Source organism: Pseudonaja textilis, chromosome 8 (assembly GCF_049901715.1).
Source record: "Pseudonaja textilis isolate UNSWEBS1 chromosome 8, rPseTex1.2, whole genome shotgun sequence".
Taxonomy (NCBI): Eukaryota; Metazoa; Chordata; class Lepidosauria; order Squamata; family Elapidae; genus Pseudonaja; species Pseudonaja textilis.
This window is the reverse complement of record NC_141997.1, coordinates 37,554,940-37,576,997: the sequence shown is the minus strand read 5'-3', so window position 1 is coordinate 37,576,997 and position 22,058 is coordinate 37,554,940.

The following is a 22,058-nucleotide window of genomic DNA, read 5'->3' as shown; positions in this document are numbered from 1 at the left end:
ACCTACCTTAGGTCCATGGGGAGGATGTCCATAACTTTTGAGTTGCTCCAAGATTCCATTTCACAATGACAAATTGTCTTTAATGTGCATTGGTTTTAGAGACTCCATCACTAGTCCCATGACTGAATGGTGCAATTAAAAGCAGAGATATCACTAATACAGTAGTAACTAATCAACCTGTTCCCCTTAGTCCAACTTTAGCTGTAGGACCTCATATACAATTATCCATGGGGAAGTGGTTTTGAAAGACTTAAGCTTCCTGCATAACAACTGTGACCCCCACAACCCATCCTGGATTTGCAGTTGGTGTCATGCTTGAAGCCAGGTGAGCATATTTTTTTTAGAAGAAAACACTACTCTGTGTATCCACCCAAATCTCGTATGTGGCAAGTCAGAAGCCTCATCCACAATAAAATAATCTCTTGTCACAAAGCAACATTTAGAAGCAACAGCCAGAGACAAGGCTTGCTTACGGTCTGATGACTGACAAGGGGGAATCTAACCAGGTAAAATTAATATCTGATATCAACTACAAATGTTATGTTAGAAGCTGGATGGGGATTAATGTCAGCTCTGCTAATAGATTGGATCAGGAAATCAACTCCGCAAGAAGATTAAAAAAAAATTATTCAAATGGGCTATAGTCGTGATGGCGAATCTATGGCTGTGGGTACACATGCCATTGCTTAGTGTGCAGAAACCTCTCTGTGGACATGCACGCTGGCCAACTGATCTTCGTGGGTGCCTGAGCACCTGAAAATGGCTCGAAAAACAACTAAAACCAGGCTGTTTTCAGGCTGTTTTTGGCCTGAAAAATGGTCTGAAAACAGCCCCCAAAATGGGCTGAAAAAGGCTTGAAAAACACCCTGAAAAAAGCCCCAAAATGGTAAAAAAAGGGCCAAAAAACAAGTATGAGCACACCAGCAAGCTGGTCTTTGGTTTTCTGACACTCCGGCACGCGTGCATGCATGTGCATGCATACGTGTTCCAGTTGGGGCACTCAGTGCTGAAAAGGTTCTCCATCACTGGGCTATTGTAACAGAGCCCTGCAAGTCTACTTATGGACTTAGAACTGTGTTATACCTTTAGCCTAGGCAATGGCTCCTGCATACTTTTGTCCAGGTCATCTTCCTTCCTTTCAGCAAGGAACAGGTTCAGCTTCAATTTTGGCAAGGTAGTGGCTTGGTATTTAAGGATTGGAGGATTTTTCCAGGTTTAGATTTGGTTGGATTTCACTTCTCTAGACAGAATCCGTGCACAATTTTGGAGTTCTCTGAGATAAGAGCTCTTGCTTAAAAGCAAGTGGCAGCTAGGAGTAGGAATATTACACTGATTAATCTCTGCACAGATTTGTCTTGTATGTTGCCTCCAAGATCAAACTTTTCTCACTGTCCTTTATGCTCTGGTCACTTCTCACTTGAATTACAGTAAACTTCTCCAGATGGGCCTGTCCTTAAAGACCACTTGGAAACTTCAGCTAATCTAGAAAGTGACAAAACAGATAGTTTTGCACCTCAGTGGACCTACTATAAATAGCATCTATATTTTGAGAGCTGCACTGATGACCATTGGTCAAGTGCAATTCAGAGTACTATTTGTCAACTACAAAATCCTTCATTATTCAGAGAAGGATATTTATGGAATCACCTGTCTCCAATTGACTGTATGTTTCCTGTAACACTGGGTAGAATGGACATGTTTTAAGGAACTGTACCTTCTCTGTCTCCACCATTCCTGCCTTTTGGACAAGCATTTCACTCCAGACTACTAGTCTACAACTCTATGGAAGGAAGGAAGGAAGGAAGGAAGGAAGGAAGGAAGGAAGGAAGGAAGGAAGGAAGGAAGGAAGGAAGGAAGGAAGGAAGGAAGGAAAAAGGAAGTAAGAAAGAAAGTGAGAAAGTACAGAAGGGAGAAAGAAAGAAAGAAAGAAAAAGAAGGAAGGAAAGAAGAAAGAAGAAAAAGAAAGAAAAAAGAAGGAAGAAGGAAAGAAGGAAGAAGAAGGAAGGAAGAGAAGAAGGAAGAAGGAAAGGGGAAGAAGGAAGGAACAAAAGAAAGAAAAATACTGTTTTTCCAAATTCTGTGAAAAATTTAAATGCTTGCCTGAATGTTTGATCATTCTCTTTATTAACTAATGTGTTCATTTTCTCATTGTTATTCTTTTGATTTTATGATGTATTTATTAAACTAGTTTATACTGCCTTGAGTCATTTATGATTTGTAAATAGAATTATATAAATAAAAAAACAGATTAAATAACTCAGAATAATATCCACAAAAAAGTTCTTATATCTCTATGTTCATTTGTAAACTCTATTTTAGGCACTAGCTGAAAGATGCTTTATGCATTCTTCTTGTCTCTTTATGTGCATTTGTGCATATTGTGCCTAACTTTGTACTCTTTCTTTATGTAGACCTTGCTTTTCTTTTTCCAGATATCGTATTCTTTTCCATGAATTTCACATAAAATGCATGCATCTGACGTTTATTGTTATTTATTTTTTTAAAAAAAATGTTTGCTTCATTTATCATTGTCTCTGGAAAAAGAGACAAATGCCTTAATTACATATGAACCTGTGTTAAACCTTGTAAATTTAGAAGCAGTTCAAAATGTGATGCTTATTTCAGCCACCTGAATAAAATAAAATCATTATTTTCTGGCTTTCCTTGGGGTGGTGGCCACTCAAATTCTAAAATATGAATCTAAAATATTATGGAAACAGTTGCTCGGATAGAAAGCTAAATGTCTATTAAGATTGTCTCTTTCACAGATATTTTTTTTTCAGAGAAGTCCTTGAGGCAACTATATTAATATTAAATCAGAACCAGTCCTTTGACTTAAAATTTAACAGGTCAAAATTAGGTCCTTGTATTCATTAATGTTGTTTTTAAATGCATCACACTTTTTTCTCAAAAAGAAAGCAAAATAATCCTAATTTTTGATCTGTGAAACCGAAGGGGGAAAAAACAGTTCCAAGTATCTTCAGTTGAAACCTCAGATAATTGCTGGGTTTATATTTGGAAAAATATAAACTGTTTAGGGGGAAAAACGAAAATAGCATTTTATAATATTCTGGCATGACTGGGTTTTTTTTTTGTTGTTGTTGTTAAAAAATACATTTTGCACTGCAGTTCAGAGTGCAGAGTCTGAGAAATGCACATTTGTTATATCTGCATTTACTCCAAGTAATTTTATCTATTCCTGATTAGAAATTGAGACATTCAGAAATTTCAATCAGATCATAGAAAAGGTAATTCAATGATGTTTCTTTGGGTAGATATTAGAATAGTCTCATTTAAGTCAGTTTAAAGACATAAGAAAGTTCAAATTTTCATTCAGTACTGATTTAGGTCTTAGTGTTATTAGGATCTATATTTATCATGATACATTTTAAATAATTCCACTGATTTACATAGTCATCTTCCTTGTGTTCTTTTATTTTCTTGAGATTTTTCAGTTTATCTCTATTTTTCCCTGTGGCAAAGTCGTAAATAGTGCATCTTATTCCTGTTGGTTCAAGTCTGGCAGAGGTGGTATTCAGCCAGTTCTGACAGGTTCTAGAGAACGGTTAGCGGAAATTTTGAGTAGTTCAGAGAACTGGCAAATCCCACCTCTGACTGCCCATCTATTCTCTGCCTCCCAAGTCCTAGCTGATCGCCTGGGACTTCTTTTGTTGCCCTGCACAGGAGAATGGAGCTGGAAAGCAGGTTAGTGGGGTGGGGAGGGGATGACGATTTTGCAGTAACTTTCCCCTGGAGTGGGGTGGGAATGGAGATTTTGCAGTATCCTGCCATGCCCACCAAACCATGCCACACCCACCAAGCCACACTACACCCACCAAGCCACGCCCACAAAACTGGTAGTAAAAAAACATTGAATACCACCACTGAAGTCTGGAATATGTCAGTAGAGATTGTCAGACATCCAGGTCTTGGTTGCCCAAAAGTGCTTTTTTCCAAAGGCAGCACCAAGAAGCTTCTTCTGTTCTTCCATCCTCCATCACTCAGTCAGAATGGAAGAAGCTTCTTGGATGAGGAGCAAAACATCTTCAAGGAAAAACAAAGTCCAGTTACCATGTGAAAACAAGTACCTTTGGGATAAGTCTGAAACATACTCATTGTTTTTTGCTTATATCCAATAGTTCAGGTTTCCAAATGAAGCATTCTATGAATTACAAAGGAGATTGATTATGATTTTCAGAATTGAAGCTGGGCAGATACCTTCTAGAACAAATGATCATAAACTAAATGTCAAGCTGCCAAAATTACTGTTAGTCTAGAGCTGATCAGGTCTATAGAATTCCTTCAGAAGTTGTTACCAAATTATTAAAATTTCACATATCTATTATTCTCTTTTGCAAATCTGCATTTCATTGTAATATTTATAATAATTATTTTATATCAGATTGTGTATGAACATCCACATAAAATATTCTTATTCCCCTTTTTGATGTTTGGATCCAAGGTTGAAAATTAATAACTCACATAAAATATTCAGAAAGATATACCAGGATAAGATAAATTGTGTTTCAGAGTTTTAAAATAAATATTTCAATCAAAAAAAAAAAAAAAATCAATTAATTATAATGTTCTTCCCTTCAGCCAAGTTGCAGTTCTCACAGCTAATTTTATTCCTGCTGTTTTAGTCACTGTTGTTTATAGTGGCTGACATAACTAACTACTTTTATATATTGCTCTTTTATGTTTTTGCTTTTAATTTTGACTGAATTTTACTGCAGGATGCCATGAGAGACTCTTCAGGAGGGTCACCAACAAGTGTTAGAAATATGTAATAAATAAACTCAAGTGTGTGGCTATTTCTTAATGGAGATCCTGCAGTTAGGAGCAAATTGATTTTCAGCACTAGAAATGTTTCAAAGTTGAAATAAAAGCCATCATGTATATATTGCTCTGCTATGCACAGTTGTTCCATATACCAAAATAATGTTTTTTTTTTAAATCCTTGAAATAAGATTGGGCAGCAAGTTTATGTCTCTTTCATATAGTCTTGATTAAAATTGTAACCATTCTTTGAAATATCTGGTTTGAGAAACAGTAAAAAAGCAAAATCAACAAAGCCAGTTTCTTCTTTGTCACTTTCCAAAAAGAAATAAATTAGTGTTAAATGTAGTTGCTGGTTAATTATTATATAACTTAATGCCAGCTAGATGTTCATTGGTATGTCAGTATTGGCAAAAGTCAGGACATTTCTAGTTAGTAAACACCAGTTAGGAACTTCAAAGGCTGAACTTCCAGTGAGGCTTAGTGGTAATCTAGTCAAAAGATGATTAGGAGGCTTAAACATATGAAGAACGGGTGCAGGCATTGGATATATTTCGTCTAGTGAAAAGAAGGACTGGGACTATATGATAGCAGTATCCCAATATTTGAGGGTCTGCCACAAAGAAGGGGTGGTCAACCTATTTTCCAAAGCACCAGAAGACAAGACAGGAAACGATGGATGGAAACTAGTCAAGGAGAAAAGTAGCCTAGAACTAAGGAGAAATTTCATGACATTGAGAATGGCTTACCTTCATAAGTTGTGGGTGTTCCATCACTGGAGGCTTGTAAGAAAATGCTGTACAGACACTTGTCTGGAATGGTATAAAGTCTTGTGCTTGAGCAGAGAGTTGGAATAGAAGACCTCCAAGGTTCCTTCCAACTTTGTTATTCTATTCTGAATCTTCAAACAAGCACAGACGTCATGGTAACAGAGAATTAATGCACAGAGGCCCAATGATGGATGCCAAAAGCTTCCTAGAAGAATGAGTGTGAATTCAACCCATTTCCTTTCTAAACAGCAGCTTTCTGAGAGTAAATTATGCAGGAAATTGCAGGAAATTGCTTATGAATTGAGTGCCTGGGAGATGTGGGATTCCATCCACATTCATAGCTATGGCTCTCTCTCTCTCTCTCTCAGTGTGTGTGTGTGTGTGTGTGTGTGATCAAATTGTAGCATCAAAGGCACAAGACAATAGGTGAAAAAAGGGAGTTGAGGAGTTATAGAGAAATACTACTATTTCATAATGTTCACACTGATCCTAGCAGATACATTGGAAATTATTTTAAAAGACATTATTCATGAAAATTAATATTTGATTTTGACATAAAGTAACTTAAAAATTAAAATATAACGTTAGAACTGTGCTGGATATTCTATAATATTTTAGAATCACATGTTCTAAAGCACATTTAGAATAGCAAATTTTAGATTAGCCTATTTTAGAACAGCATAATGAACAACATCTTGCACTGATTTTTTTAGAGAAAGCTTTTCACAATTTTATTTTATTTTTATTTTAAATTTTGGAAGGTAAGAACTTTGAGATAATCTTATAAAATAGGTAAAATTGACATATACTTCACAGAAGAAACAAGTAATTGTTTATAGAAATTTAACTAAATCATGTAGAAGCCTGATGATGGCAGATGAGATTCTGCCGAAACGTTGCTACAACTTTAAAAGCACTACTACAATGACGTGGGAAAATACCCAAACAAAGCCGAATGCCATACATACATACATACATACATACATACATACATACATACATACATATTCTTTCTTTTCTGAACTGTTAGCTTTGTTCTTTTCTCATTTCCTTCCTTTATCTTCTGTATTCATTTGAAATAGTAGTTCTTGTTACTATATACTGTAAATATACAGTACATATTCTTCAAAAGTTGCCAGCAGAAGAGTCTGGATAAAGACTATGGCAACTATGCTTAATACAAATGTCTCTTTCAATTTTGTCAAAATGTCATTTAGTTCATATAGCTGTTCTGTGATAGCAATCACATAAGTAGATTGTTTCCAGAACAATGTGTCTTCAACCATTCTTTTAGCTATCCTAAAAAGACAGCTAAAATTAATTCATTGATGTCATAGTGGAAAGTACATCATTTGGTGATGGCCATCTTCTTCACCCTTTTTCCTTCACCTTTTTCAACACTTGTAAATTTCTCAAGGGAACCGAGTGCCCACATAATATTATAGCTAGTGTCTGGTTATTAAAACTTGGAGAGAAAAGGAATTTTGATTTGTTCTATTATCATTTTTGTATTAGAATAATATTCTATATTGTACTATCCACAATTCATAATAAAATGAATGCAAAGTTATATAGAATTCTGAAATAGCTGCCAAATCATAAATTGCAATAGCTTAGGACATCTTGATGATGAGTGTGATATATATCTAGGAAGTTTTTTACGTGATAAGATTTTTTTTTTAAAAAAGCCTTGCATTCTTAACTCTATCAAGTTCTGGATTTTCCCTGTTACACAGACTTCACTTTTCTTTAAGCAAAAGAGGATTTATATTAAGATTTTGGGGAGCTGCATTAATAAAATTCCAGACAATTTTCTCTTGGTAAGCCTATTGGTCTATCTACATTCAACTACAGGCAATTAAGTTATTGAACTATTTCCTGAATCAAAACCAGATTTTTATGAACCTGGAGGATTTGGATGGTTCAAGTGCTTATTTAACCATGGAACATACACTCTCTATCAACAACATTTTTTGCACAGCACTGATAGAGAAATATAATTAGGGGAGATTTCAAGATAAATTGTACTGTAGAAATGCAATGGATAACAAAAAAAAAAAAAAAGCCTTTTAAAGCTTTCAATGAATCTTGATTTCTTTACCAAAATTCCTTCTTTTTCTTACTTCCTATTTAAACTTCATAAGAGCAATGCACTAAAAAATTCTGTCCATTCATGTGCATTCATGATTATGTATAAGTTATACTATGCCATAATGTCCTGAATTTTTAAACATTGTGCTTTTATAAGAAGTTCCATCGTAATCTATAAAAGAGAAAGCTTTCGCTCTCCATCCCCACATCATTTTTAAGTTGGAATGTGTTCAGAAAAATCCCTTCTTGCTTTTCAAAATTTCCTTGTATTAATTTAACTACAGAGGTTTTCGTTCAGAATTGTCTTATTTTGACTCACATGCCCTCTGTTGGTCTCTTTACAAGAAATATCAGATAAGAGTCATTGATCTTATTTTAAATAAATACCCAGGCACAATACTGATTTATAATTAATGAGCCTCTGTGGTACAGTGATAAGAGTACAGTACTGCAAGCTACTTCTGCATCCAGCTGCCTACAATTTGGCAGTTCAAATCCCACCAGGCTCAAGGTTGACTCAGCTTCCATCCTTCCAAGGTCAGTTAAATGAGGACCCAGACTGTTGGGGTCAATAGGCTGTTAGGTCAATAGACTCTATAAACCACTTAGAGAGGGCTGTGAAGCACTATAAAGCAGTATATAAGTCTAAGTGCTATTGCTATTACTGCATCTTCTACCTGAGCAGGAATGTGATACATTTTCCCAGGTTGTGCAATTTTGTGCCTCATTTTTTCCCTGGGATTGACAATAATCATCATCCCTATGATTGAAGGTTAGTGCTATTCTTGGTGACCATCACTATTATTTGCATTATTTTTATTATATTAATATTCTAATGTAATTTTGTTATATGTTAGGTCTACTTTTTACCGATTTACTCATATCTATAATTTTAGGTGTAAGTATTTCTTTGTAGTGTTTTTGGATCTAAAGGCCATGATAAAGGTTTGTTGGAGTTGTTGACACATGAGGCAGTTTCCTTCCCACTGTGACTAACAGGTTTGACAACCTTTTTTTTCTTTTAACAAATCAGCAGGAATGGAGGTGACACAGAAAGCCCATGCTGACACTTTGCTACAGATGAGTTCTCTAACCCTTAGAAGACAATTTATTTACTCTTATTATGTTGGACATGAAATGTTCTTTCATGCAGATAGATGATAGATGATAGATGATAGATGATAGATAGATAGATAGATAGATAGATAGATAGATAGATAGATAGATAGATAGATAGACAGACAGACAGACAGACAGGAAGGATAGATGGGTGGATAGATAAAGACATAGACATAGCAATAACACTTAGATTTATAAACCACTTTATAGTGCTTTACAGCCCTCTCCAAGCAGTTTAGAGTCAGTGTCATGCCCTTGGTGGAGACTGACTGTGAGGGAGAGGAGGAACAGTCAACAAGGAGTGGAAGTGTGGCTCTGAAGGTTGTGGAGGAGGCTGGGGAAGGGCAGAGGCCGGCTGAGCAGTCAGAGGAAGACCCAGGCCCATCCCCTATCCATCCTAGGGCATGCAGGGAGGAGAGGATAAGGGAGAGATGTGGTCTCCTTGGGAGGAGAGAGACTTGATCCTCTTCATGGGCTGCAGGTGTGAGAACTGAATAAAAATTTGGACCTGTGTACTGGCAAATGCTGGGAACAAAGGGTGTTTTATTTTGGTCTGAAGTTATCTTGATTGGCGTCCTTCCAACAGACTGTAGCTTGTTATCTCCTTGAATTTGATAAATACTTCTCCTGTTCCGTTGTGGAAATTTCATCATTGTAGTTTGTTTGGTTTGTCATTTCACCTCTATCTGCTCATTAAGTTCGGACTGTATTGCTTTCTTTTGAAGACTATTTTTGAGTGTGTTTTATCTCCAACTGAGTATTATTGAACAGTGGAGCCAAGTTGGAAACATTAAAGGATGTATATTTATATTTTGGATTTTGTTACATTTGTGTTACACTCTGGGTCATCACAGTCAGCCTATGGCCCCCAACAATTTGCATCCTCATTTTACCCACCTTGGAAGGATGAAAGGCTGAGTCAACCTTGAGCCTGGTGGGATTTGAACTGCCAAATTGCAGGCAACCAGCAGTCAGCAGAAGTAGCTTGCAGTACTGCACTTTAACTACTGTGCCACTGGGGCTGTCCTATAGATGATAGAGAGATAGAGAGAGGTGGAGATATAGATAGAAAGAGAGAGAGGAAGAGGGAGAGAGCAGGACACTTGTTTCCTATTTCAATCATTCTATTACACCTGATCGCAAACTTTCAATAAAGTCATAGTAGCAAAATGCATTTTTCTTTCAAGAATTCCTAGCATTTATAACAGATAACAACAGAACAGAATAACAGAGTTAGAAGGGACCTTGGAGGTCTTCTTGTCCAACTCCCTGCTCAAGCAGGAGACCCTAAACCATTCCAGACAAGTGGCTGTCCAATGATGTGGCACTCCCAACTTTGGGAGAAAACCATTCCACTTGTTAATTGTTCTCACTGTTAGAAAGTTTCTTCTTAGTTCTAGGTTGCTTCTCTCCTTGATTAGTTTCCACCCATTACTTCTTATCCTGCCTTCAAGTGCTTTGGAGAATAGCTTGACTCCCTCTTCTTTGGGCAGCCCCTGAGAGATTGGAACACTGCTATCATGACACCCTAGTCCTTTTCACTAGACTAGACATGCCCAATTCCTGCAACCTTTCTTCATCTTTCTTAGTCTCCAGGCCCTTAATCATCTTTATTGGTCCTGTACTTTTCTCTTCTTTCTCCTCTCACCTGATTGTTGGAAGCTTTTTTTAAAGCTACCGGTTCAGGTGAACCGGTCTGAACTGGTAGCATACCACCACTGAAGTGTGGTCTTACAAAAGTCTTATAAAGCATTATTAATATATCATGTGATCTTGATTCTATCTCTCTGTTAATCATTTTAGGACTGCACTGGATCACCATAGCAGTTTTCTCAAGACAGGTTAAAATGAATGACCCATAATTACAGCAACTAAGCAAATATTCAATTAGGTTTGATTCAGATTGGATTTGATCATCCATTGAGCAGTAGGTTTTCACAGAAGTTAGTTCTGCCTTCCATTCTGGTCTGTTCTATTGGTATTCTAAAGGTATTTCTAAATAAATGAAATCTGATAAATTAATCTGGAGTATATAAACAGAAATTTTAATTCTGCTATTTAATTGCTTTTTTAAGATTAATAGAAACAGTGAAGTCATTTTTTGTTTGCTTGTTTATCTAGTTATTATTATGGTTCATTGCATAGTCAGCCAGATTTTCAGACTGAATTTGGCATGTTTGTCCCTCTTTCCAAGGACCTAAAATACAATAGGCAAATGTTGTTTGATGTGTTAAAGATATAGTTTCAGGATGCAATTATTCCAAGTAAAGTTGCCTTTTTCAATTGAGTGATGATGATTTGACAGTGCAAAATATTTATAATATTTATAATCAGTGGAACAACTTTCCTCCAGAAGTTGTGAATGCTCCAACACTGGACAATTTTTAAGAAGAGATTGGGTAACCATTTGTCTGAAATGGTGTAGGGTTTACTGCTTAAGCAGGTGGTTGGACTAGAAGACCTCCAAGGTCCCTTCCAACTCTGTTAATTTATTCTATTCTACTAAAAAATGTTTAGACTTGATTTAACATTTTTATTCACCTCTCAAGTCCTTCTCAAGGACCTGGGATAGGCAGAAGATTTTGCTTGATATTTATTATTAGTAGTAATAAGAAAATGTATCTTCAGCATTATTTATCAATCTTATTGAAATTTATTATTAATGTTTTATAGCAACTATAGTTTTTTTTTTTTAATTCCAGTGATTAGAGTCCTTATGTTCTTTTGTAATAAATGGTTGAAGAGTCCACATTTTTATCAGTCTTTACAAGACTTCAGGGTATGCAAAAATGCTGCTGCTTGAACTCAAAGTAACACATGATTAAATCAGAACTATCATTAAATTTCAGCAGTATGATGTATCTGATATTTATGACTACCTGTCAAATATTATATGGACATTACATTTTCCCCTGCAACTTTGGGAAACTCTACTTGCACAAAGAAGACAGATCTCCTTCTCTATCACCACCAGTAAAAAAGAAAATGAAAAAGAACAATCACTCAAAACCTCTGTTTTCAATACTTTTGATTTCATGCTTTCTTAGCTTCATGAATATCAAATACCAGATTCAGTGGAGTTATCTAAGAAGCACTAATTATTCTCCAAAACATTGGGGATTTTTTTTATACTATGCAGTCTATTTAAGTATGTCTTTACCCCAATGGTCCTTCATATACTCTATACTGTAGGTGATTTGGGCTCTAAATAACTATGTAAATTAGCCATCAAGGCTTTGTTGAAAGGAAGTTAAGTGTACAGCCTGCCACAGTCTTACTTTAAATGTATTCATAAGAACAGCTATGCAAATCCTACAAAAAGGCAACATTTTTTTTACAGATTCCATTGGCAGCTAAAAAAAAGTGAGTTGAATTGGAAGGCATTGGCAGACTTTTCAACAACCCAAGAAGCTGAATTTCTACTGAAGTGCCTCATTAGATGATGTCTTTGAAAGCTCCAACTCTTTTGGGGGGAGGCAATTTTTAAGGAAAGCAGAGATAAGGCTCACAAAATTGTGCATGACATGAAGTTCAACAACAACAACAACAACAGCAGCAGCAGCAACAACAATCCCATGAGGTGCCGCCTTGACATGGCGGGGGGCTTAACTGCTCCAATGAAGCTGAGAGTTGTGTTGGCAGTAGTGCAAACTACCAGCAGGTCCAACCATATCGGAGAGGTCTAGGCTGAGGAGCAGAACTGAGTGCACCCAACAACCCATGCAAGGAATCATGGCGAAACACAACTGACTAAAGCCTATACTGGCTTGGTCATCGCCCAGGTTAACAAGGACTGTGTCCGGTGTTGAGGAACCTGGGCATCTGTCAACAAGTGGGCTACAGGCCACAAGTCCCATAGCTGAGCAATCAGGGCAAGGACCTGCAGGGCTACTGGTAGCTGAACAACCTCAGAAGCGGCAGAAATATACCATGTCAGAGAACTGCACTGTAATGACTCTGGCATAAACCAGTGCAGGTGGCTCCAGTGGTACTCGGCACACTGGGTGCTGTGCCTAAAGACCTAGGCAAGCACTTAAAAACAATTGGCACTGACAAGATCACCATTGGTCAGCTGCAGAAGGCCACCTTACTGGGATCTGTTCGCATAATCAGCCAATACATCACACAGTCTTAAACGCTTGGGAAGTTTTTGACTAGTGATTTGTGATACGAAACCCAGCATAGTTATCTTGTTTGCTGTGTATGCTGTCATTTTTGTGTATAATAATAATAATAATAATAATAATAATAATAATAATAATAATAATAATAATAATAATAAATATAATTATAATTATAATTATATTTGTATCTCAGATAATGCTTATCTTGATAAAAATACCCATTGTAGTTGTCACTCTGAGCACACAGGTGTCATAAAAGGAGTCTTGATTTAGTTCTATTATCTCCAAATATAAAATAATTAAAATGTTTCAAAAGTGTTATATAATTTTTAAAAAGTGAGCTATCCCATGCTAGAAATTTCTTCTGTATTTTTTTTTAACATTCCATTTTTGGGGAAAACTTATTTTCACAGAAGAAACTTTTAATGAAATGTGGATTAGTGAAGTGTAGAATGTATGTTCTGAGGTGACTGACAGAGGACAGATATGACTGACAGATGTGAAAAGGTCTTCTGATGTACTATCCAGCAGAACTCAGTTTCTTTCTTCAAAAAATAATATATAATCATAACTGACTTTCCATACTGGAGCTTGGTGGTATTGTTGCATTATATTTTTCCCCTTTCTACTTCAAATTCTGGGTTGCGATGTGGATTATTTTCAATTTCAAAACTCTTAAAATCTTAAAAGACGGAATAGAAACAACTTGAACAGAAATGGTTCAGTATCTCAACAAAAGTCCTCTTCAGATATATGTTTATATTAATAGCAAGTGGGAAAGAGGAGATAATTCTTCCCTACTAACATTGACCTCTACATCAAGGGTTGCCAACCTTTTGGACCTCAGGGAATACCAAACTCATAATTTTAAATCCTGTCAATGACTAATATGAATTTTGAGTGATGGTGGCTTGCTGACGTTGGTGGGAGAGAGAGATCCGATCTAACCTCGGAGAGCTGGCAGTGATGCTTCTCTCTGTGTCTCTCTCTGTCTCTGTCTCTGTCTCTGTCTCTCTCTCTCTCTCTCTCTCTCTCTCTCTCACACACACACACACACACACACACACACACAGATCCCTCACACATCCCCACCCCCTCCAAGGCAGCCATATTCCTAATCTGCTTTTCAGCTACGTTCTCAAAGGGGCGAGAGACGGTATCCTGCAATCCCAAATAAAGAATAGTCTATCAATAGGAAAATGGGGTGGGGGTTTTTTCCTGCAGACTTTTTTGGGGGATTTTCCCAGGGTCTCTGCAGAAAAAGCAGAATCAGCCTGGATTAATTACTTTGGGGGTGACATTTCTCTGCAGACCACCAGAATTTTCTTGTGGACCACCAGTGGTCCCCAGCCCACCAGTTGGCGACCACTGCTCTACATGTATAGGAAAGATTTCTGTTGTGAACTTCTTCTACCTTCTGTGGTTGTACAATTCAGAATAATGGTTTTCCAGATCTGTGTAAATGGAAGAACTGCTCCATTCTAGATTGCAATCCTACACACATGAAGAAAGCAACCTGAAATCTCTTTGGAAAAAAAATTAGAGATAATCCACGGACCTCCAATTCCTCTTTCACTCAAACAGGCATATGTAATGCTGCTCTGGTAGTTGCTGAGAGCTACAACACCTTAACGTAACATTTGGCATATCCATTTCTGTGTTATCATGAATATGTGTGGTGTGTGCTTGAGGCAGTGTCATCATGGGAAAAATAACAAGCTTTCTTCCAAAGAAGACTTTTCTAAAATATTTGGAAAAGCTTTCTTTTGGGGGTGGGGTGGATGGTAGGAATAAATTTCTATTTCTTCCTCTACTGAATTTATTTTAACATTAGGAAAGGCTATTTTTCTATAAGGTTCTCATGCAAACAAAATTGATCTGCAAAATAATGTTATTTATGCTGCATTGCATTAACCCTTAACATCTTTTTCTTCTCTTCTCTTGTGCAAAATGTTCTGGCTTCAAGATCCTTATGATGACCCTTCTGAGACTGGAGCAAATTCCGCTGTGTTTAGAGTGTCTTTTTTTTCCCCTAGTTTACTAGAACATTTCATTAAATATTTCATTAAACATTTCATTAAACATTTCAAGTATTCTGACATCCTGTGATATGTTTGGGTTTGCTTTTAATTCTTCCAAACATTGGAGACTTGAAGAGTCTATTAGTTAATAAAACAGCAGGCACAGGTGTCTGTCTTTGCTGACACTGGTGGCTGGAACTACTTCAGTTATAAGGAAGATGGAGAGGAAGGGAAGATGGGAATCAGTAAGCACACATTCAAGTTTGAAGAAGAATAGAGAAGGAAAAATGTGTTGGGTTGCTTCTCCTTGGAGACAAAGAATTTGGAGAACTAGGATGAAAACAGAGTCTAAGATTCACTGGTGGACAACTGTTGTCCTGGACAGACAATTCTTCATTGTTTCCTTAAATGGAAAAGTTAACAACCTTTATCCCCTAAATTAATCATATATTACATTTCACTCACTCCTCAAAAGTCCACAGCCTTCTTAATTTGGCAGAACCTGATCTAGCTGGTATAATTGTTATATACTTATACTGTAGTAAACATTTGTATAGTGTGCTGGCACTGAGAATGATTGAAATTAGACTTTTCTCTCACTAGACCATAAATAGCCATTCTCCATCCCTCGTCAACTGACCCCATAAAATGATCTTTGTCAAAACAAAGTGAGGAGAGATCCCATGTAAGTCAACATGAGCTCTTGGCGTAAAGTTGGGATATAAATTAAAGGAGGAAGGTTGTTCCTAGTCACTGTTTCACCTGTCTTAGATGAAGTGCACTGACTTGGAAGGAAGGAAGGAAGGAAGGAAGGAAGGAAGGAAGGAAGGAAGGAAGGAAGGAAGGAAGGAAGGAAGGAAGGAAGGAAGACCAACAAATATGCAATAAAAGCTGCATTAAATTAAATTAAATTAAATTAATTTAAATTGCTGCTTTTCTATTGCGTGATATGTTAGGTCTTCCTTCCTTCCTTCCTTCCTTCCTTCCTTCCTTCCTTCCTTCCTTCCTTCCTTCCTTCCTTCCTTCCTTCCTTCCTTCTTTCTTTCTTTCTTTCTTTCTTTCTTTCTTTCTTTCTTTCTTTCTTTCTTTCTTTCTTTCTTTCTTTCTCTTTCCAGAGTTGCTTCCTACCATCTCAAATGCAGTGACTGCAACTTAGATGAGGGGGCTTTTTTAATTTGAAAACAGAAATAGTAAATATGGGCTGAAGGCTACTACAACAGTAGCTGTGAAATTTACTGCATAACAGGAACCTCAAACTGTCTATTAAAAATTTATACAATTCCCAACTACTGTTCAGTCAAATAACCCAGGAATTTATAACTCTTAATGGGCTCCCACCAACACTTACTTGATTATTTGTTTTCCCTGTTAAGAAGCATTGCCTTTTTAATCTTTCTATCCTCTACCATTCAGTCAGAACTGAAGAAGATTCTTGGATCAGAAATGAAATGTCTTCAAGGAAAAACAAAGTCTAGTTGCCTTTTGGAAAAAGCACCTTTGAGATGACCTGGATGACTGAGAATTTCCATAGACACTGCTTTTGAAGTTTTATTGATTAGAAATGTTCTATTTTATATAGGAAACACAAACTCTTTATCCCTGGAAATGATTGCCTGTTATATCATTCATTTCTACAATAGTCAAGTCAAATCATCAGCACAATAAGATTAGATTACTCACATACTTCTAACTACTAGTATATTCCTTTTAACATATGGATGGATAGCTTCTCTACTTTTAAACAGTTCTTCAGTCTCTGATCCATAAGCCAACACCATGGTGTATTTGTCACAGTAATCCTCTCTCAGCATACTATCCATAAATGGTCAAGATCAACAATAATGTAGGCAGAATGTATTACAAACACTCAGGCATCAACAGGGATTTTGACTTATTCTACTGTGCTTCTTTTCAGCATGCTTGATTTCAAGAGTTCAATTCAACTTCTTGAGCAAGTTCCTTATTTCTCTGCCCTATGATTTATGGTTTGAAATTAATTCCAAGGAGGCTTTGAGTTCCACAATCAATACTTTCATAATAATAAACTCAAACCATGCCAACTTTTCTCCTCATTTCCAGTAAATGGCACCTCAATTCTTTCCCCCCACCCAACAACTGCAGCTAAAGCTTTTCAGGCTAATATACAGTTCAGCTCAAATGGAATAATATATTCTACATACATCTCAACAATGTTGGGAAGGTTTTAAACTACAAAACCTGCTGTTGAATAGGCTAATTCTATTGAGCCATTAAGTCCTCTTTTTGCTGTGTGTGACTTTCTCAGTAAAAGCATGAGGAAAAGAACTCCAGAAAAAGTACTTAGTTTTTGTGACAACTTTATCACCTGGTTATAGCCACATTTTAGAATCGCCCGAAGGCAACATAAAAATAAAGTCAGCCTAAGATGGAGGCAAACAGTTTTTCCATGACAGTATTTTGGCATGTTAAAACTTAATAATATTTTTTAAAAGGATGTCTCAAGGACATGACCGTTTGAAGATTTTTAATATATTATATGAGAGCAATTTATCCTGCATTCAAACTGACACAGAGCTTGTGAATAACCTGTCCAAATAATGTCTCCAGTTGTTCACCTGAATTTAGAAAGGCCTGTACAAGTGAATGAACTACATCAAAATTTATCAAATAGACCTCTGCTTTGTACTGGTGAAATACTTTGTTTCTGTAAAAAGCTTGGGATGTCCCAAAGGTGCTTTTTTCAAGAGGCAACTGGACTTCAGGTTTTCCTTTGAAGTTTCACTTCTTAAACTTCCAGGTGATCTTAATGACCTGCTAAAATAATGCAAATGTGCAGCTGTCTAAATCCTTCCATTCCCCACCATCCAGTCAGACTGAAGAAGTTTCTTGGAAGAGAAGCAAAATGTCTTCAAAAGGAAAACAAACAAACAAGAAAGTCCACTTGAAAAAGAATCTTAGAGGCTACCATGACTTGGATGACTGAAAATCTCTGCAGACTAATCTTCCTTTCCTTTCCTTTCCTTTCCTTTCCTTTCCTTTCCTTTCCTTTCCTTTCCTTTCCTTTCCTTTCCTTTCCTTTCCTTTCCTTTCCTCTCCTCTCCTCTCCTCTCCTCTCCTCTCCTTTCTTTCTTTCTCTTTCTCTTTCCCTTTCCTTTCCCCCTTCCCCCTTCCCCCTTCCCTTCCCTATCCTATCCTATGTGATAGTGTAGTGCTTCAGTATCAGGCTATAAACAAAAGAAACAGGAATTCTTTTCTCATCTAACTAGTTGGTGAGCTTAAGCTTTAGGGTTGGTGGTCCTCTCTCTTAGCCTTGGAAGGAGACAGTGACAAACTATTTCTGAAATCTTATCAAGAAGATTTCAAAACATCTTTTGAAGATGTTTTGCTTCTCATCCAAGAAGCTTCTTCAGCTCAGAGATGAAGAAACTTCTTGGATGAGAAGAGAAATATCTTCTGAAGGAAAACCAAGAAAGTCCAGTTGCCCCCTGAAAAAGCCACCTTTGGAGAAGAAGATAGGTTTAATTCAATATCTACAAGACTATCTGGCTATGATAGCTCAGGTTGCTTGAGACTCATTATACTAAGCCTCACAAGATGCTGGACCTGTAGGATCATTCACCTATTCTGCCTTCTGTCCATGACTTCATCCAAAGAAGAAAAGAAATCTTGACATTGGAGCGCGGTAAGGGACACAGAACTGTTTTGTTGCTTGCTCAGCCACAAGACTTTACATTAGGATTAATGTGTTCATAAATCATTAATAATGGCTAAACACTACTTCTAGGAATATGGAATGAATAAAGCAAATACTTTATTGCACTGCCCTGCACATCTTGTACCAGAGGGCCTCCTTTCTTCCTTGAACTTGCTGGATGATTTTTATGGTTTTATGGTTGGTAGTTTTATTACTATTATGAGACTTTCAGAGTTGTGTTTTAAGGTGGTCAGCCATACCAATCTTTTAAATAATTACATAAATACATAAACGTTCTTAGTCTCAAGCCAGAGGTCTGTGTAGCCTGCATTAGCAGTATTATAGGTCATTTTAATTAACCTATTCTTATCTCAGCTCATTATTTTCTTGACTGTTTCACGCAAGTCCTCTTCCTTTGCCTCCAGATAACTGTCTCTCCTTTGGTAATTATGGGTATTTACTTGCCCACCTGAACAATGTTGTTGTTGTTGTTGTTGTTGTTGTTGTTGTTGTTGTTGTTGTTCAGGGTGGTGGTGGAGATTGATTTACCTACTCAAACCTTTGGACATAAAAGCGTTTCAGGGTTTCCCTTTCTTTAAAACAACTATCCATTTATATTAGATTTCTCTCTCGTTTTAAAAAAAAATCTCACAGTCCTTTGTAGATGGTCTGCCAAAAAAGGAAAGAAAGAAGGAAAGAAAAGAACAAAGAATTATATAAAAAAAAAGAAATTGCCTATACCACGAAGCTTCCTTAAATAGATAAAAGTACTGCATGATATGCAATTAGAATGCATGTGCAATTACTCACAACACATAAAGACACATATTGTAAGCATTTGAATGCATTTCATAACAATCACTAACAACTACTTCTGTCTTGTGGACATAATTGTAGTAAAGATTGCACTTTTCATATCAGAGGATGAGCCAGTAGTGAACTGCAAAATCCCTAGGTCACACCATTAACAAATATGAGAATATTTGTTTGCTTGTTTATTGGGATTATTGGTAAAGAGTGTTCCACAACAATAAAAATCCGAATTCTTAACAACGGCCTCCTAACTCAATTACACACACACACACACACCAAAAAACCCCTTCTAACAGTATTTTTAGAACACCTTGACTTGCAAACAAATGTCATATTTCTATAAAAGAGAACTTCAGAAGGTATTTTTCAGCCTATTTGTGGCATGGAGAACTTTTAGAAGTTTCAGTTCAGTGTAACCTTGTACATTAAATACACTTCCACTTATAACAAGGGAAATTTCTTGAAGGCTAATATCTAAGAAATTATGTTCTCTGAATCTGAAACTCATTTGTCTGAAGCATTAGTTATTTAGTATTTGCTTGCTTGTATACATTTCATAATGTCGGATTATTATTAATATGTTTAATATAGCTGGAGCACGAAGAATATTGGGAGAAGCTGAACTCATGGGTTCTATCCACCTAATTTTGCATTGGTTGCATATCTATTAGTAAACAGAGATATATTCATATGTTCAATGTCAAGTTTTACAGTATCAAGCCAGAAAGCCATCCTAGTTTAATGAGCTTCCGAGGGCAAAATATGTTTACCCATCAGTGCCCTTAAGGCATGTAAGCGGTATCATTGACACTATAACATTTCTGAAATGGTTATCCTCTGAATAAAATTAAATATGAACAGCTAGAACTTGGAAGCTAGCCTGATCAGTAGAGCAAGACCATCTGTCAGCTATACAAAATGCAGCTTCACATTTTAGGAAAAAAGTAAGTTGTCCTGGGTTGCAGCCACGTACACTTCCAAATGTAGATCTTATTTCTTTAACCCAAACCTGATCTAATTATTTGGGCATTAAATATGTGATTGCAAACAGTGCTTAACTGAACATGAGTTTCACTTTAGGAAAAAGGTAACAAAATATTTAAAACAAAGCTAAAATCCTCCAACTATATGCTAGTGTTCACCAGTTAGATTATGGGGGGAGGGAGGAGTATAAACAAACGAGCAAGCAAGCAACTGCTATGCCTTCATCTTATTTAAGAAAGTATTTTTTTTTAAATATAAGTGTTGAAACTTGATTTATTGAATTTATTTAGACACTTTTTATACTGTGCTGATCATTGATGTAGCTAAATCAATCTTTGGATCTCTTCCAGACCATATGCCTACATGCTCCAGAATTGGATAACCAGAAGTGGTTGTGAGAAATAAGCTTTTTGGAAATGTTGTCGAATCCTAATTTAATCTAGCCTAATTGTTGCCTATTCTGATTAACAATAGTTGATTCAAGAACTTATATTAAGAAACACCAAGGATCGAATTTGAAATTTATAATGTGCAAACCACATTCTTTGGAATAATTTCTGGTCATTTACTCATCCTATAAAATGATCAGGTATGGGAAATTCCATTCTATACCCTACAATGGATGTCTGCATTTTTGGAATGGCAGAGGTAGAAGACCTGACTCATATCCTATTTGATTGTTGCGGTATAAAATGATGAGAGACAGATACCAAAAAAATGACCCATTGAGATCCCCATATAAAAACAACTTAACTTATGTGCAGCCAGAATCTGAAAACAACATTTAACACAGAACAGTAGTTAAGCACAATGGTTCCTTTAAGATCTGCATATGCGGGACTGATTGGGGTAGATTGTAGGGGTGACACTGAAATATAATGTTATAATATTTTACCTATATCTTAAATTATTTTATTCCATTTTTATCTTAGACTGTATTTTATTCCAATTTTATTTTAAATTGTATTTTATCCAATTCCATTTTAAATTGCTTTTATCAAATTTCAGTAAAAATTTGTTTCTGAAACTCTGCACTTAAATAAATAAACAAACAAACAAACAAACAAACTAACTAACTAACTAACTAAATAACTCACACTATACTTTAAGTCACCTTGGAGTCTAGCAACTTACTTTTCCATTTTATTCTTCATTTTCTACCAATTGTTACTTAATACTATTCCGACTTTATGGACATTTATGTTTGAATTCTATGTATTTCAGATGTAGAATCATAACACTGAATCCAACATTAGGTAACAGTTTCTAGGCAGCAGTTTGAAAAATTAAAGGAACATTCTGGTTTAAATTGGTTCCGGCCACATTTGATTACATATTAATATTTGGTAACTTTTAAAAAATCTTCCTAGGATAGAGATATTGCCTAGATCATGAAAACATGAAGACATAACGCAAAGAAATAATATAATTTCCTTTTACTCTGCTGTGCTTCTTGAATAGCAGCTTCTAGCCCTTAAGCACTATTTTTAAAATCAGTTTCCACTTTTACACAGACAGCAACTTATATCTATGGTTGACATAAATATTTGAGATATAGTGTAGGACAGGTGATCTCCTATCCAAGAAATTAAAATGATTGTTTTTTGTCTCTGACTACAATCATTTTAAAAATGCATACTCAATTAGATAAATCCTTAAAATAGTTTTTGGCAAATTTTGAGGA